Source organism: Oxyura jamaicensis, chromosome 3, assembly GCF_011077185.1.
Source record: "Oxyura jamaicensis isolate SHBP4307 breed ruddy duck chromosome 3, BPBGC_Ojam_1.0, whole genome shotgun sequence".
Lineage (NCBI taxonomy): Eukaryota > Metazoa > Chordata > Aves > Anseriformes > Anatidae > Oxyura > Oxyura jamaicensis.
The window spans coordinates 15,531,071-15,547,169 of record NC_048895.1 but is presented as its reverse complement, the minus strand read 5'-3'; the positions used below and the strand labels follow the sequence as shown (position 1 = coordinate 15,547,169).

The following is a 16,099-nucleotide window of genomic DNA, read 5'->3' as shown; positions in this document are numbered from 1 at the left end:
GAGCTCTGCGGCTGCTTTTGTATGATTTCAGAGGTGAATTTAGATGGCTGGAAGATAGATGGGTGCCAGATGCAGTTTGACACAGATTCCGGCAGCTGCTCCTGCGCGAGGTTTCATTAGCGGCGAGTTAGCCAGCAGCAGAGCACCGGTGAGGCCCCGAACGCCGAAACGACAAGGAGAACAGGGAAACAATACAATATTCGCTAAGTGATTTTAATCTAGGAGATTAAATGACACCCAGACGGCTTCCCGACTTAAAAAGCCACCGTGGTACAAAGCTGGCAATGGCACTCACTCTCTCCAGGCCCTTGTCGCGTGTATTTACGTTGCGTGTGCTTCCCCGCCCCCCGAAATGGGAAGAGAAGGGGCGATTTTGTGTTGCAGTCATATTTTTCCATCGGAGCTGTATAATGTGTTTTTAACTGCAACAGGAAACATTGGCCTCGCTTCGACGAATGCTTACATTGGATTGAAGAGCTCGTGTGCTCCCGCTACGCACAGGCGTAGCCGTTTGAGAGCTTAGGGCCATGGTCCGTAAAGCAAACGGCTTCCTTTTTAATAGAAGGGCACGTCCCCAAATCAGGAAGTCACTGGTATTTACAGGCATGGGGAATTTGGCTTGTTTTTAAGTAAACCAGTGGTGCTAGGATGGGCAACTAGATAGAAGTGGTGGCGAGCTGCCATTCCCTGGGCAGCTGGAGGTTTTTTCCGGGGGGACAGGCTGAAGATTGGGGTTTTGTGAAGGGAGAGAAGATGGGGTCAAACTTATTTGCAGTGCTATCCAAGCCGACTGGGGTAAGAGGTGCTCGGGGGGCTGATGGGCTGTGTTTAGGGATCCCTGGCTGTGGCAGGGCTGGCACTTACAGTGCAGTTACTGGTGGGGCCTTGTATAAAACAGCTTGGTGTGCTTCTGGCATACCATCTCCAACAGGCATACCCCTGATGAGAGGAGGAGGTCCTCTCTCTGTTAGTCGGTGGAAAGCATATAAAGCACCAAGGAAACAAAAATCCTCTTCTTTCCTTCCTTACGTGCCACCTGAATATGGCCGTTACGTATTTAACTGCTGGTATCAAACTACTGCAGCCACTTTGAGTCATTTGCTATCCTCACGGCAAGCAAACAAAACGCTTTTTTTTCCCAATTAATATGCAAGTCGGATGCATGCAGGTTGCCTTTCGCTCTCCACCGCTGTTTGCTCGCGAGCGCTACAATTCTGTGTCTAGATGCCTTCAGTAAGTACCCCATGCATGGCTTCAATTAAGCTTTCTATATTGAGAAAGTATGCCTTAATTTAGCAGGTTAAAGATATCTCTGTTACATCAGTTTGTTCACAGTGTGTTGTGACCTAATCAACTAGGGATGTAAGCCATTTCATGAGGAGTAATTACTCAACAACAAAAAATGTCTCTCTTTCCTAATAGCTGGGAGTGAGTTGGCTAATTGGAATCCATTTTGGTAGCGGCAGGTCAGCAAGCAGGAGGTGACTTTCCTGGCTGGCTCCTAGGTGGGAGGGAGAGGCCGTCAGAAGCCGAAAAGCCACAGCTTCCTGAGCCCGCCGCGAGAGCACCGCGGCCATTCGGGAGCGTGGCTGCCGCTCGTAGTGCTGGCCCACGCGGCGCCCTGGCGCTCTCCTTCACCAGCGATGCCGTCGACACAGTTTGGCCAAAACCCATTCCTGGATGTTTTTGAGGGGAGGAATTTGAGTGGGTTGGAAATGCCAGACCTGCTCTGGAGCATTGCGAAATAGCTCTGATTTTTTATTATTATTACTGGAGGCGGGGGCACGCAACGATGGCTTTGTCATGTGATGAGTCTTCTGCATTGCCTGGTTAGGCCATGGTCAGGAGACGGCGTGAAGTTGAGAGATGCTGCTTATTATGTCTCTACTAGGAATAGCTTATGACAGTGACGGAACGATTTTTGCTTTCAGTGCTTCGCCGCTTAGGAGCGTGGACTGCTAATCCTGCCACAGAGGTGCCACGTTAAGGCAGCTTTTAGGTGACCCCACCGCTCGCCGTCCTGCTTTTCCGCTTTCCCACCAGATGTGTTGTTGAGGTGCATCCTGATTTGATTCCCCACCCCGGCTTCAAATTTTGCTGAGAGGGAGGTGGAGAGAAAAATCCTCATGAATTAACATTATTTCCCTGGTGGGCTTTGCTGCCATTTTATCTAATTACGCCTGCTGTTTTCCAGATCACATTGTAAGCATTTGCATGAAGGGGCTTTCACTTACCTCCTCAAGTAAATTAAATAACAGCCCTTAGGCTGGGCTGACAGCATAATGCATTTTCATGTGGGAGATCAACAGCTCCCATACCTTGAGATGGGAAATGCTGAAATGACAGGGAAGCTCTGTGCTTTCGTCTTGAATTAGGGCAACTAGACCAAGTTGGGGCCACTTTGCAAGCGCCTGATCCAACTCTTGCAGTGTGCAGGCTCATTTGGGAAGAGGGGGACACACAGGAACCCACAGCAAGGCCTGTGGGGAGCAGACCGTGCTTTTTGGCTCGCTCAGATCCACGGGCTACGTGTAAGATGTGCAGAAAAGCCAGGGAAAGCAAACCTGTTGTCAGCAGATTTAAATGCACGGCCCTATTGGAGAGCACGAAGGAATCTGCAAACCAGGAAAGATTGAAAGCCACAGACGTAAAGCAAATGAGAGGTGCAGGCCCTGCCCTGAGGACGTTTACAATGTGACTCGTGGATGGAGGAGGCTGGACTTGTCTTGAGCGCTCTGGAAATCAAAACACATGGGTTTGACTTTCATTTCCACAATAAGCTTCTACTAGCCATCCAGTAGTTTCCCCGTGCTTCATTTCTTCAATTTGCCAAATGAGGCAGTGGCCTGTTTGCCAGAATGACAGCCCGCTGCTCGCTTTGCCTGACCGTTACTCGCAGCGAGTGGCCAGCCCCAGGGCTGCCCTGCCCTCCTCCTCCTGTCTCAGGGCTACCACAGCGCCCCGAGCAGCAGCCCCCGCGGTGATCCCCTTCCTCTCCCATCCTGTACGGCATACGGACCAACCCAGAGAGCATTTGGTGAACCGGGGGGGCAATGGGCCCCTAAAACAGGTAGGGAACTGAATCCCTGCTCCAGCTTGCTTCTGTGGGTCGTGAGAGGGGGTCAGCAAGGTGAGCCTGCTTAGCGGGTGGTCCCCGTGTGCTGGGGAGCCTCACACACATGTTTCACCTAAATGGAGAAGGGCTGAACATCCTCTCAGTTTGCTGCGCCTCTGCGGTGACAGCGACCCTATCGGTAATTGTATCTCTGATGCTGAAGTGCCTTCTAGCTTTTGCTGCTAATTCTTCTTTCCTGGTGTCATCGGTGAGGGATTAAGGAAGTCATGCAGATCACCAAGATCTGCTTGAAGGAGTCTGCAGTGACTCACTTCTGTCTGGGGACTTCTGCTAAAGAAACTCAGCTGACTTGTTTTTCGTTTGAAAATCAAGATTTCTGTTCCATCAAAACACAGTTCCAGGTTGAAGGTGGGGGGAAGCTGGAAAAGTTAGCGTGATGGGGGTGTGAGCGCTTTTTAACTTACACGTTAAGCATCTTGGCTGTTGTAAGTAACTGGAGAACTGCTCGTGTAATGCGTTGCGGTGTCTGAGATGAATTTTGAATGCCAGGGAGATAATGAGATTTATCAAACAACAAGCCCGTCTTTCACTTTGTTCAAGTTTGGCCTCGTGCCTCACATACATGGGAGTTTAGCTCAGAAGCAGCTTGTTGTTGGTATCCCCAAACCACCGCGTGCAGTTCTGATGGATGGCGGCCGCTGGACGCGAGAGCTTCTGAGCTGGGACATGGCAGAGGCTCCCCCAACCCTTCTGCTGGCTCCGAGACCCTGCGGCAGGACGCGGGGTAAGCGAGTGGTCACCACGAGGCTGCTGTGGGAGAGGCTGAGGAGGCGTTTGCCTTTACGAATCACCGACTGCAATTTAACACGTCAATCATTTCTTTAGCATGAACGTGCGTGATGTTCACGATGTAAGGCACACGGCTGCTTTTAACAGGTTAGGTGAGATGATTCAGGACTGATCCAGCTTCTTGGGTGATCAGGTAGTACACAGCCCATGGTGGTTATTATTCACTCCTTGTTGATGTTAGAACGCTTTCTAACAATTCATGGTATCTCTCAAGCTCTCATCCCCTTCTCTCTTTTTGTTTTAACTTAATTTTATTATTATTATTATTATTATTCAGGGTCCTGCTGTATGCATCCCCCAAGCAGGTGGGAGGGCGAGTTGGTGGGAGATGACTTGGCTTTGTTGGAACTTCACTTAATGCAGGGTGGGGGCAGAGAAAATGAAGCTAAATTACGCAGATCCTGAAGGCACAGCGAGTGTGCTACATCACTTGTGAGCATGACTAGAACTGAAAATGAATCACAGCCTTGTTAGACACTGTATGTGTCAGTGCATGTGGGCAGAAATATCATTCAGTGAGAGAGAGAAAAAGACAGAGAGAAAGAGACTGAATCTTTTAAAGCGTGCTGGTCCCACTGAAGCAGTTGTAGTATTTAATCTAATGGGTGAGAGCGGGGAAATAAGGGGGCAGCTGCTGTAGGGAACTTTGCTACGTCGGCTTTTCTTCCTTTCTGAAGGTTCAAGAGGAGGCTGGACCTCTCAGCAGTGACATCTGAAGTATTTTCTAAACCAGAAAAGGCTGTAATTGCAAGTTCAGGTTTGAACCCACTTTCGAGGAGTTTATAATTCAACCACCAAGACTTATTTTGGGTGAGATTTGAATGTGGAGTCGTTTCAGCCTGCGTGTTCATTTTGCATTAGGAAGCAAATTTGATTTGCTCTTCCTGTAGCCTTTTGATGGTGCACACTCACACGAACGCAGTGGCACACCCATGTGCACATCAGGCTCGTTTCCTACATTCCAGTTACAAAAAGCCAGTCTGGAGCTGTAACCTTGATGCTTGCAGCTGTGTAATTTGAACAGGGCTCGTCTCAAAACTGGAAATTGGTTTTGCAGTTAGGTTCTGATGGGACACAGCCATGGCAGGTGATCTGATGGAGAGCTGCTGGAATAAACTGGCCCTAAAATCTGGTATGCATGTGTTCTTACTCCAGAAGATACCACAAATGATAGCAACGTTCATCAAGAAGCTCTTCTATCTTCTGCAGGAGCCTGTCCATGCCAGTTAGCAAACAGCAACCATCAAAATCCTCCACCCCACCACCCAAATGCCACGTTTTTTTTTGATGCCAGATGGAGTAAAGCAGCGTATTCTTTCCCACATTTCGTTTGTGCATTTCTGTACGGTGTGCTTAGTCCTGCAGTCTGCATTTGCTTTCACTAGCCCTCTTACTTCTCCAGGAAGCAAATGGACTCCAGAACAGATTGCCAGGTGCCTTCTGTCTTGGGTCTGATATTGCCAGTTCTGTATGGACAGTCTCCTCCTGTTTCTGCTGTTTTTGAAGTGTGTATGCTGAGCACTCCTACAGGTGGCAGAATCTGGCCCCAGTCTGCAGGAAGCATTCAGCATGTTTTGGAGCTGTACTCCTCTGCCAGGGGGACCATGTTACCTTTCCAAGAAGCATTGCAGTTCACATTTCTTGGAGGATGGAGAGGGGAATTTATCCCCCTTCGTGAAGCCTGAGATTGTCTTTGCTCAGCGTAAACTGGAAGCCATGGGAGGAGTGCGATGTGTTCCCAAATGACACCTAATGGAAGAGCTTGGCTGTTGACAGCACCAGACCACAAATGAAAACTTTGAAGGAATTAAAAAAAAATAAAAATCAACCAACAGATTGTTAAAGCTGGTTTCCCTGAATACTCCATCACAAGAAAACAGAGCTGCTTGTGTAGGTATTGTGGGCACTGCAAGCTAGGCAGGCTCCTCTGAGAGCAGCTCGAGATACTAGTCCATAGCCTGAAGTTTAACCAGAACAAACTCTTGTTGTGTTGTTTTATTTCTTTTTCCCCTCTTCTCCTATGTATGTTCCCTTAGTTTTTCATCCATCCAGTGCTAGTATGGCTAAGTTTCTTGTTGACTGGATGTTTATGTTCTCTTCCAGGCTTTTGTCCTCAGCCTGCTTTCCAGAATCTCCTAAAAGCTTTTCATCCTAGTCACCTTCTGCCTGAACCCATCCTGGACAGGGTTTCAGTGGGAAAGCTGTTGTCCTAACGTGTGCAGTGAAGGCAGCTGTAACCCATCAGCCCAGGTGGGTTAATCTGGTGTAGAAACTCCAGAAATCCTGGGGTCGTGTTTGAAAATGCTTCCTCCGCAAAGCGCAGCCTGCGCTTCCTGCGTGTGGCTGCCTGTGGCTCTTGTTTTACTGCAGGCTCAGACCCTGGTGCCAGGCTCTTCTGCTGAATTTGGGAAGGCTGCGTGCAGGAGGAGGCAGGTGGTCGTTGCAGGAGTGTCTGCAGGCACTGGCCCATGACATCTTGTTTAATTTAAAAGCTGATGATTCTAGACACTGGCTTGAGTTTTAAAAAAGTAGCTAGAGCTGTGTGGCTTCTTCTTTATCCCCCTCCCCACAGACCAGGTGCTCTGTAGTTTCTGAACACAAAGTGGTTTCTGAACGTTAAGAAGCATGTAAACTGTCTCCAGCTGAGGACACAGCACTGCACCTCCCCCCTGCACCAAAAAAAAAAAGAAAGAAATAAAAAAGAAAAAAAAAAAAGGGGAAAAAACCCACCATCAGTAACGTTTGAAAATCCTGGTCATCGTGTGGCTTTCCTAGAATATCCTTCTTTAATGAAACTGGAATGGCTTGCGATTTTCTGACTCTTCGATGCGACCTTTCTGGGAGAAAGGCAAGGAAGGGATCCATACTTGAAACAAGAACAAGCTTTTAATTACTTAGAGCAAGAACATGTTCTGAAAAGTAAAGATTTTAGACTTAATGTGCAAGGAACAAAAGGCCGTTGTGAGCTATGTACAAGAGTTGCTGAGAGTTTGTATTCTGCCCTTTTTTTTTTCTGTGGGAGTTATTTCCTGTTGTTGACTAGAGTTCTTTATTTAGAACCACCTAGCTACTGAATGACGGCTAGCTCGCGAAAAGAAAAAGTGTGATTAAAACTTGCTAAGGCATATTTCAAGATCTCCCCGCTTCCATTAATTTAAGGTGAATCTTTGCTAAATAGAAGAAGTTCAGAACAACAAATGCATTTTCTCCTCATTACTTCGCCCACATCAGCCGTGACAGCTAGCAAAAATATGCTGGGAGTCTGAGGTCTTTCACCTGAACATCCCATGGAAGACAATGCTTTGCTAACAAACCCGGCTTGTTCGAGGTTGTCCTGGTTTAAAAACCCAAACAAACCCATCAAATGCCCGGTCTCCTTTCTCCCAGGTAAGAGTAACGCAGCGGTGTTTTGGGGGAGGCCACTCTTTTTGACGGACCCCACAACCAGGGTAGGAGTGCAGCACTTGCACTTTCCCAGCTGCTCAGATGAGAAAGGGTTTCCTTTGAAGAGTGCTGCCAGCAAAAAGAGGTTTCTGGCTGCTAACCTGCATGGGAATAGTATTTGTGTACGTGTGTTCAGTCAAATTATCAGTGCCTTGACGTATGCTTAACTTCTTTTGCTCTTATGGCACAGGCTGAACATCCAGCTGAGGAAAGTTAGCAGAAGAGGTTGAAAAAAAGAAAAGACTTAACCTGAAGGTTACCAATACTGGATTATAAATGCAGGTAGGCAAGCAAAGGAACTGAGGTTACTGACTTTGTCTTAGCAGGAATCACGCTAGGAATGTCCCCTGGGTGTGGGTGATTAGCAAATGCCCTGGGGCATGAGAGCAGATGGACATTCATCCCTCCCGGACCTGGCTGCTCACAAAGTCTCTCACAAAAGGTGGCAATTTCTGCTCAGCTCTTGCAACGAGGCTGGCCCCTTTCCGCGAAGTGCCTGCCCGCCGCCCGCTCTTGTGGCCAGGCTGTGGGACAAGAGCGATGGCTGGCCTGCGCCCTGACAGCAGGTCACATCTTTCCTCCTGCAAACAAAACTGCTAGAGGCTGGGGTGTAAAGCTGGGTGCCTGCAAGGAATCGCTCTGTAAGGGAGAGAGGTTTGGGAGCCTTCTGCCCTGTGTGCTCAGAAAGTCCCTGGTTGGGAGAAGAAGCAGGGAGAGCCTCGGTGACATTCCTTGTGGTATTTTCTGTCCAGAGGTGAGACCAGAGAACATCCTGGGCTGGGCAGCATCACCACGGATGGAGATGTAGCTCTTCCCCTGGTTTCTCGGGCCTGCTTGTTTCCCATGGCAATTTCCCCTATTCTACCTCTGCTTTGCTCCCCCCCAGGGCTGAACCATGAAAAGGCACAATTATTGCTGTTTGAGAGAGCTGCTTCTGGCTGGCTCAGACACTGTGGGCTTCAGGGAACAGCATGCCACAATGCAACTCTTGCTTTCCTAGCTCCGTGCCACCCTGCCCACAGCATGTCTCATTTTTTTCCTGCAAACACCGTGGTAGGAGGGAGATGGGGGTGATCAGACAGGAGAGCTGCCTCAGCCCTCTAAATCAGAGCCAGATTTTAAGGACATTACCTCCCCAGGGTCACTGTGGGAGGGAGAGAGAGGTGTGAAAGGGTGGGCAAGGTGGCCCACAGTGATAAATTGTGGATCCTCAGCTTCTTACTTTGTCCTGGTGGTACATCCTAAATGCTGGCTCGGTTTGCAAGGCTTTAATGTAGCTTTGTTTGGGAATACTGATTAGGTGTAAACCTCTTTTAGCCTTTGTCTAATGGCCGCTGTAAACGACCAGCTTCCTTCAAAGTGAGAGAGCATAAAGAAGGTTAGGGGGGAATGTAAATGAACGTGTACAGTTCCCTTTTTCTTCGGTAAGCTAAAATACATTTCTCACCGTTATAGGGGTGGTTTTAGGGTAAGGCTGAGAAATGAGTGCTTCACCCATGGGCTGTTTACCTGCACGTACAGTACGGGCTTCTGCTGACTCTTAGCCGTGCTAGCACGAGGAATGTAGAGAGGGAAAATGAATCATTACCACAGTCGTCAGCAGTAAAAGCATCCGATATGCTCATTCACTCTTTTTTTAATCCCTTTCTTTGCACATAATTAACGAATTCACACATTTTGTGAAGGGTTAAAACTGAAAGACTTGTACGTTCGCTGCACTGACTCAATGAGTTCAGTTCTATATGATCTTCATTTATTTGTAGTGGAACAGAACGGCAGTGGGAGTTTATGCTACATTTGATGTTCTTGTGCTAGGTTTTTTTGTCAGCTCCTCTCTTTCTCTTCTAAATTTGGCCCTGCAGATTCAACTTCTGTTTTATTGGGGCTTGGGTTTTTTTCTTAAAGAAGTTGTGTAGGTCACTCACCGATTGCCTAAAATTAGACCCCCAGCAAACAGTCTGCCTGAAAGGACTTCAGATTAACATCGCCTGTAAAGAGTTTAGCACCTGGGATGGCTGGAGGAAGGACTTACTGTTGCAAGTTTGGACTACCTCAAGAATCCCTCCATCTCACTTGGTAGGTACTGCCTGAATCTAGTGGCTCTAAGAAGCTGCAGAAACTAGTCTGAAACGAACCGCCCAAACCCCCTGAATGGTGTAGGAGCTTCATATGCTGCACAGGTTGTATTCTTGCCAGCAGAAGCAGCTAGGGGTGGGTGCATTCATTTGGATGTCAGCGTACTAACTCACGTTGTCATGTAAATAAGGGCTGAAATAGTTTATTTTCCCCTGGTAATGCATCTGAGCATGAACATACCCTACTATGGTGACAGTTTTAAGTGCTATGTAATGTTGCAATCCTGCATCAACACCGTAGCCACGACACCATTTTGTGTGTGCCATCCCAGCCTCCAACACCCCAATTCCTTAATGCCACACATCTGAGCAGGAACCTCCACATCTCTGAGCCTCTCATCACCCTGCTGGTGGCCCCGTTTGGTCTATCAAGCCTTCGGCATCTCAGCAAGCTCGAGCAGTGCTAAACATATTTCCAACGTGCCTATGCAGACGGGCTTCTTCCAGGTTTCAGATGGAGTTAAGAAGAGAGCGGTGCGCATCTGCGATCCAGAAACTCACGGCTCCATGCAGAGCTCTGTTGGAGCAGCTCAGCTTTCGGAAAAGGGCCGTGGCGTGCAGCATGTGTGCCAAGCCAGGTTGGTGGAGTTGCACTCCTGGTGAGTGGGAAGCAGGTTGTCCGTCGGCAGGAGCGAGACGGTGGCAACCTTTGTTCTGAAGCGCATGTGTGGCTCTCGTGTTCGACAGCCGCATCTCGTTAAGATTTTCAGGATCAGGTCAGGGTTGTGCTCGAGACTAGTGGGTGGCCTGAGACTTCTGGCTTGATTGCAGTGACATCTGTTTACACCAGTGGTTAATTAGGCCTAAGGACTGGCCATCTCTCTGTATTTCTTCCCACTGTTTCTGCATTTTTTTCCCTTTATTTAAAGTATTCCCTCCTCGGTTGTAAAACAGAGCCTTCAGTTCTCTCGGCAGACTTTTTTCTCTTAACACATTGGCCCCAGTATTAGAGGAGTATCAGAATATCAGTGCAGCCTCTCTTCAAAAAAAAGTAACCAAGTGTTCCAGAAAAGAATGGCTTGTGCTTTTGATAGAGGCTGCAGAGCGAGCACTAAAAGGAAAAGAAAAGTAAATGCAGCATTTCGCAGCCCCAAATTGTTTAAAACTTAACTCAGTGTGAAGCACAGACCACTGTCTTGAGAAGAACGAGTGAAAAGCCAAGCCTGCGTCAGGAGCCTTTGTGCAGCACAGCCAGCTTTGGTGTGAACAGTCTGGCCTGGGTCGAAAATGAAGCACATCTTGCAGGTGATGCAGCCTGAATGGGATTTGGGAAGGAACGAGGATGTTTATGAAAAGCAGAAAGATGTGCGTGGACCCAGCAGCAGTAGGCAGCGTGAACTTCCGTCAGAGGACAGCGTGTTTCAGCTGGAGAGAGGATGATGCACACCAGCAGTCTCCAGAGCACTGGGAGTGCACAGGGAATTACAGAGGGAGGGAGTCATCTCAGTGCATGAGGAATGCAGCAAAACCTCCTCTGACTAAGCCAGCTAATGCACGCTGCGTTTTTTTTTCTTTCCCGATAATCCTGTTCCATAATATTTCCTTAATAATTTAATATGTGAAGAGTAGCCCTTCTGAAAAGCATCTAAATCACCAAGTCTCACTTTCAGACGAAACCTTGCCACCCTTGTCCTTGACACACACGGGGGATTTGGGATTTCTGCCAGGCATGACTACCTCAGTTAAGGTGTTTATTTATTTATTTATTTTTAATTATTGCTTAACAAATTTACCACATGGCACAACCCTTGGTGCTGCCAAGCAACAGCTGTATGTTACTGGATTCTGTGGGCTCGATCCTGCAGCACTTGAAGCCAAAAGGCGTATTTGGGAACAGACGTTGGCATCGAAGTCTGCAGAAAGGCTCAGAATAAGTACACGAAGGAGGTTAGTTGCACTCAGAATATTGATTCACGAGCTCCATGGTTTTTGCATCTCTGCTCATTTTACCTAAGTAAAACCAACTGCCCAATTGGACATATAATATATGATACTGCATTAGAACTAAGGCTGCATTTGGTCATACTCATTAATTAAACTGATTTCCCCTGTAGTTTTTTTTTTTTCCTGGAGAACTAACGGAGAATGATAATTAAGCATATTATGCATTCTAGGGAACGACGTTTCTCCTACTGCTACAGAAACATTAGAGATGAAAAACATGAACTAAAGCAGAAAAATTAAAAAAAAAAAGAAAAGAAAAGCTAAAATGGGAGTGAGAAGGGGGAGCGTTCCTTCCTTCTGTTTCAGCTGATTCCTCTGTGCCTTGGGACGTGCATGGCAGCCTCGTCACAGCGGATGAGTTGCACCAGCAGGAAAAAATAAAAGCCAATTGAAATCTAAAGCAGGGCAGCCCAGCTTTTCACAGGTGCGGCTCCCTGGTAATGCACAGGTGCAGGCTGCAGTAATGCAGCACCCCAATTTTTTATTTTTATTTTTTTCTTGAGGTGCTTGCTTTTATTTGTAGCTGAGCCTTGCCTGAGGAAACCAGTGGTGCTTCGGTGTAGGCTGCTGCTGCTGAGCGTCGCTCCCTGCTGCTCTGGGGCTGCTGCTGTTGTCGTCGCCTGCCCACAACCCCCTCCAGAAGGCCAGTATTGACCCCTGAGCTGCCTGAAGGGAGATGTCTTGAGGCTTAGTGGCGTTTAATCACATTTAATTCGTGCCTTTGCTTCTGGCATGCTTGCTTCTTACCCGTGAGACCTGCGTCACTTGGTGGGGAGCACTGCTCTGGTAGGGTGAGCATCCTTGGCTACAGGCAGGCCCTTGGGTTAGCTTTTCCCAGGTTATTGGTGCTGGCAGGGGCTGACTTTGCAAAAAGTTGTCTGCTCTCAGGGCAATATTGCGTGTTTGTCTGTCAGCTCCTGTGTGCGCTAATGCAAAGGCATCCAGGGGGAGAATGAAAAAGGTGTTTTGTTCTTACATTTACCTGGTGAAGTCTCAGCATTAACATGTATATCAATTAAAAAGGCCAAGGATGTGCTTAGAAACAGAGGAAACAATTCACTGTGTGTTTTGTTTTGTTTTTTTTTGTTTTTTTTTGGCAAAATTTGAGGGATGCCGATGTTCCAGCACACCAAAGGTTGCCACTGTTTCCTAATTGGCACAGACGTCGATAGCCAGAGCTTACCTGGCAGCCTGTAATATTTCTGATGAATCGCCCTAAGAAGCCTGGTGTCTGTTTCCCCCTCCCAATTTTTGATTTTTATTTGTTAATGGATTTCTTCTTAATACAGGAGGTTTTTTTAATGATCTGAAGGAGACCTGGCCTTGTTCAGGCAAACTTTGTCCATCCTTGCTCAAAGACAGGGCTGCGTTTAGACTGTGCCTGTGGCCCGCTTCAGGTCAGTAACTCTATCGAAAAACACAGTTCCTTCTCTTTTAGCGTGTCATCCTCTTGTGCGAGCAGCTCGATGGCCTGCTCCTCACGAGCACGGAGACTTTTCCCCCTGTTCCTGTGGTTTCTGGAAGCCTCTGCCAACTCCCAGCCCAGCGTTCATGGCTCGGTCGTGGGCTGTTTCTGCACTTACCAACATGTTTGGGCAAACTGCGCTGGGGCCTCACAGGCACCTTCTGGTCAGATCGCTCCGGGGCTGTGGAGCTGAGCTTCCTGGCCAGCAAGGCCTCATTAAATCACACTCCAGGCAACGTGAGACGCGATTGGCAGCGGGATCGTTCGCTCTGTGTCGCCTAACCTCGTCCTGGCACGGCAGGGCCTGAACACTGCAAAGTGTGGGCAGGAACTCCACTCATATCGATTCATGTCATGACCTATGCTCATCTGAGAGTGTTTCTGAGTGTGGATGCAGGCTGTGCTCGTTGTGTTCAGAGGAACAATCTGAGTTACAGCGTGACTATAAACTCCTGCCAAGAAAGGCCCAGGGGAGTTACAGTAGGAAACAGGAGGGGCAGCGAGTTTTCTCTTATGCTAGTGTAAAATTGGAGCAACCTAACAAAGTCAGGAGCGGTCAAAACTCATACACTAGAGGCTCAGGCCTTTTGCTGCCAAATATAAAAAGGCAAGACTGGGGCCTTGGATATCAGAATGGAGCCCAGGTCTTATTTAGCAAATGTTTGTGGTTATGCCTATGCTCCTGGCGATAGCGTGCACACACCCAGGAACAGGGACTGTAAGCCTGCCGTGGACTTTGAGCTCCAGAAGGCAGGCACTGCTTGGCTGGATGCATCCCCGGTGCGATTACACAGGGCCAGATCCTGACGTGCTACCAGTCCAGGGCAACCCCCCTGAAACAAAGGTTTCCACTGGTGGAGCTAAGAAATTGGGCTGCCAGAACTGCTCAAAAATAATATAGATGCATAAATATATGCAGCCCGTTTCTGAACTTGCTGTGCCTGCATGAAAGGCATTGCCCACTGGGTTCTGGAGAGGTGACAGCAGCTGTTGTGTGACCTGCTGGCGACATGCGTCGTGGCCTTCTTGAATGTAAGGGTGGAGAAGAAAAATCTGTTTCAATTAGTAAGCAAAGGGGCTGGGATTTACAGTGCTGTAGCTACAAAAGGCTTTATTCTGCTCTTGAATATGCTGGGGGAGACTCAGAGACATCACTGGAGTTGTCCCCCTTCTGCACCAGCGTAAAGGAGGGCAGAATGTAGGTCTGAAATTTGGTGGTTTTGGCTTTTAAAAGCCAACAAAGTTGGAAATGTCCAAATATTCTGGCTGGCTTTTGAGAAGACTGAAGCTCACCAGACAGGTATCAGTCAGGCCCTAAAGCAAATGAAGCTTTTCCTTTCATTTAGTGCTTTTTATTGTGACGGCTGTAATTTCAAGAAGAGCCTTGTTTTCCTGAGCCCGAGCACCAAATTTTCCCTGTCTGCAAGAAAGCATCCAGCCAGGGGAGATCCAGGCTTTAATTTCTGCCGCCTCGTGATCCATTCACAAGTCACTTATCAGTGACAAAATTCAGTAAATGGCTCAGGAATGGCTTCTCAAACCTGCCTCAGGGCTACCTTTGCGTGGCAGTCAGAGGATGACAGAGCTTGGATTTCCTCAAATGAAGGGCTGACAGCGCAGGCGGAGGAGGAAAGGTGTCACCGGGCCTGGCGAAGGTGCCTCTCGGTCTGATGCTTTCCTCCCCTTCAAGTGGCTTCAGCAGAGCAAAATCCCAGTCTTGGTGTTTTAAGCCCCAATTAGACGAGTGGCTTTTCAGTTCTAATTTTAAGAATCCGTAAAATCACCCTTCTGTTTTGGCAGGTTCACTCCATTATTATTTTTTTTCCTGTCCTTTGTGGGTTTTTGACGTACGATTTCCAGGTACCATTCTTCTTTTCGGTTTTCAGGTTGGAAAGGGAACTTGATTTCCAAGCAGACCGTCAGCTTGATTGATCACAAATCATTACAGGATGTTCTGAGCGTAATACCTATACACATCGTGCTCCTAATGACTAATAATCACCTTTATGGCTGCTCTTAAAGCTTTATTGGCCCCGAGTACAGGCGCCGCAGCGGGACGCAACCGCCCGAGGTGGTGCCGGGACCCTGAGGCGTTGGAGCCCACCCGAATTTGAGGGAACCCACCCAAATTTGAGGGAACCCACCCAAATTTGGGGATCCCACAGAAATTTGTGGAAACCCACCCAAATTTGAGGGAACCAACACACATTTGAGGGAACCAACCAACCACCGACCCCTCTCTGAGGGCCCAGCTCCCTCAGGGGAGCGCCCCGCCAGCCCCTCACAGCCCCGGGGAGGGGGGACACCGCCGTGCCCCTCAGGTAAAGCCCCCGGCTGAGGCAGGGGGAACGGGGGGCGGGGGGCAGGCAGAGCCCCCCCCCCGGGGGCCGCCCGGGATATTTGGCATTTTTGCGGTCGGCGCCTGGCGACCGCCTTTGTCCCGGAGCGGGGCCCGCTGCCGCCCGGGGCCGCCGAGCCAGGAGAAGAGGAGGAGGAGGAGGAGGAGGAGGCGGGGGCGGGGGGGGGGGCGGAAGGGCGGACCGAGGCGGGGCTTTGCCGCGGGCCGGAGGGCGAGGAGCTCGCCAGAGCCGCCCCTGGCGTCAGTGCTGGCGGCAAGTGCTGGAGCCGGGGCTGCTCCCGCCTCCTCCTCCTCCTCCTCCATTGTATAATGCTGCGTGAGCGCAGCCGCCGGGCCGGAGCGGAGGCTTAAATCCTCACGCTGTCTCCTCCTCCTCCTCCTCCTTCTCCTTCTCCTCCTCCTCCTCCTCCCAGCCGGCGCGGGAGCGACAGATGGAGCTGCTCTGAGGGCGAGAGGTGCCGACCCCCCCAGGCTTTAGTTCCCAGGGGGAGCTGCATGTGGTGAGTGGGGCCGGGGGGGCTCGGGGCGCTGGGCCGGTCAAATCGCCCTATTCCCCCTGCTGGGGGCCCCACGGCCTTGGGGGGGGGGGGGGGGCGGGGTGGGGGCCGGTGAGCCCCAAAAGGCTGGAGTTGTCCTTAAAACCTGCCCCCCCTCCCCTTTTCACTAGGCAATGCGCGGCACCCCCAGCCCAAGCAGGTGCTGGCGGTGGGCTTACTTTGGGTCGGGGCTGGCCCCCCAAAAGTCCCCACAGTGGAGGAAACCCCACTGCGAGCACCGGGGAGCTGTTCGAGCCAGCAGGACCCAGCCGCCCTCCGATTTCCTGAGAA

The 16,099-nt window shown here is 49.5% G+C and overlaps 1 protein-coding gene across 2 annotated transcripts in view; it reads left to right on the top strand.

Moving 5' to 3' along the window:
- The window catches only part of SERTAD2 (SERTA domain containing 2), a 78,918-nt gene that overhangs the window by 44,325 nt on the left and 18,494 nt on the right, over window positions 1-16,099 (top strand). The window contains exon 1 of one of the 2 annotated variants that reach the window (XM_035321386.1): window positions 15,422-15,772. The exons of the other annotated variant lie outside the window; for it this stretch is intronic. The gene's annotated coding sequence lies outside the window, so the exon portion shown is untranslated. Of the gene's footprint in view, window positions 1-15,421; window positions 15,773-16,099 lie in introns of those variants that run through there. 2 annotated transcript variants of the gene reach the window in all.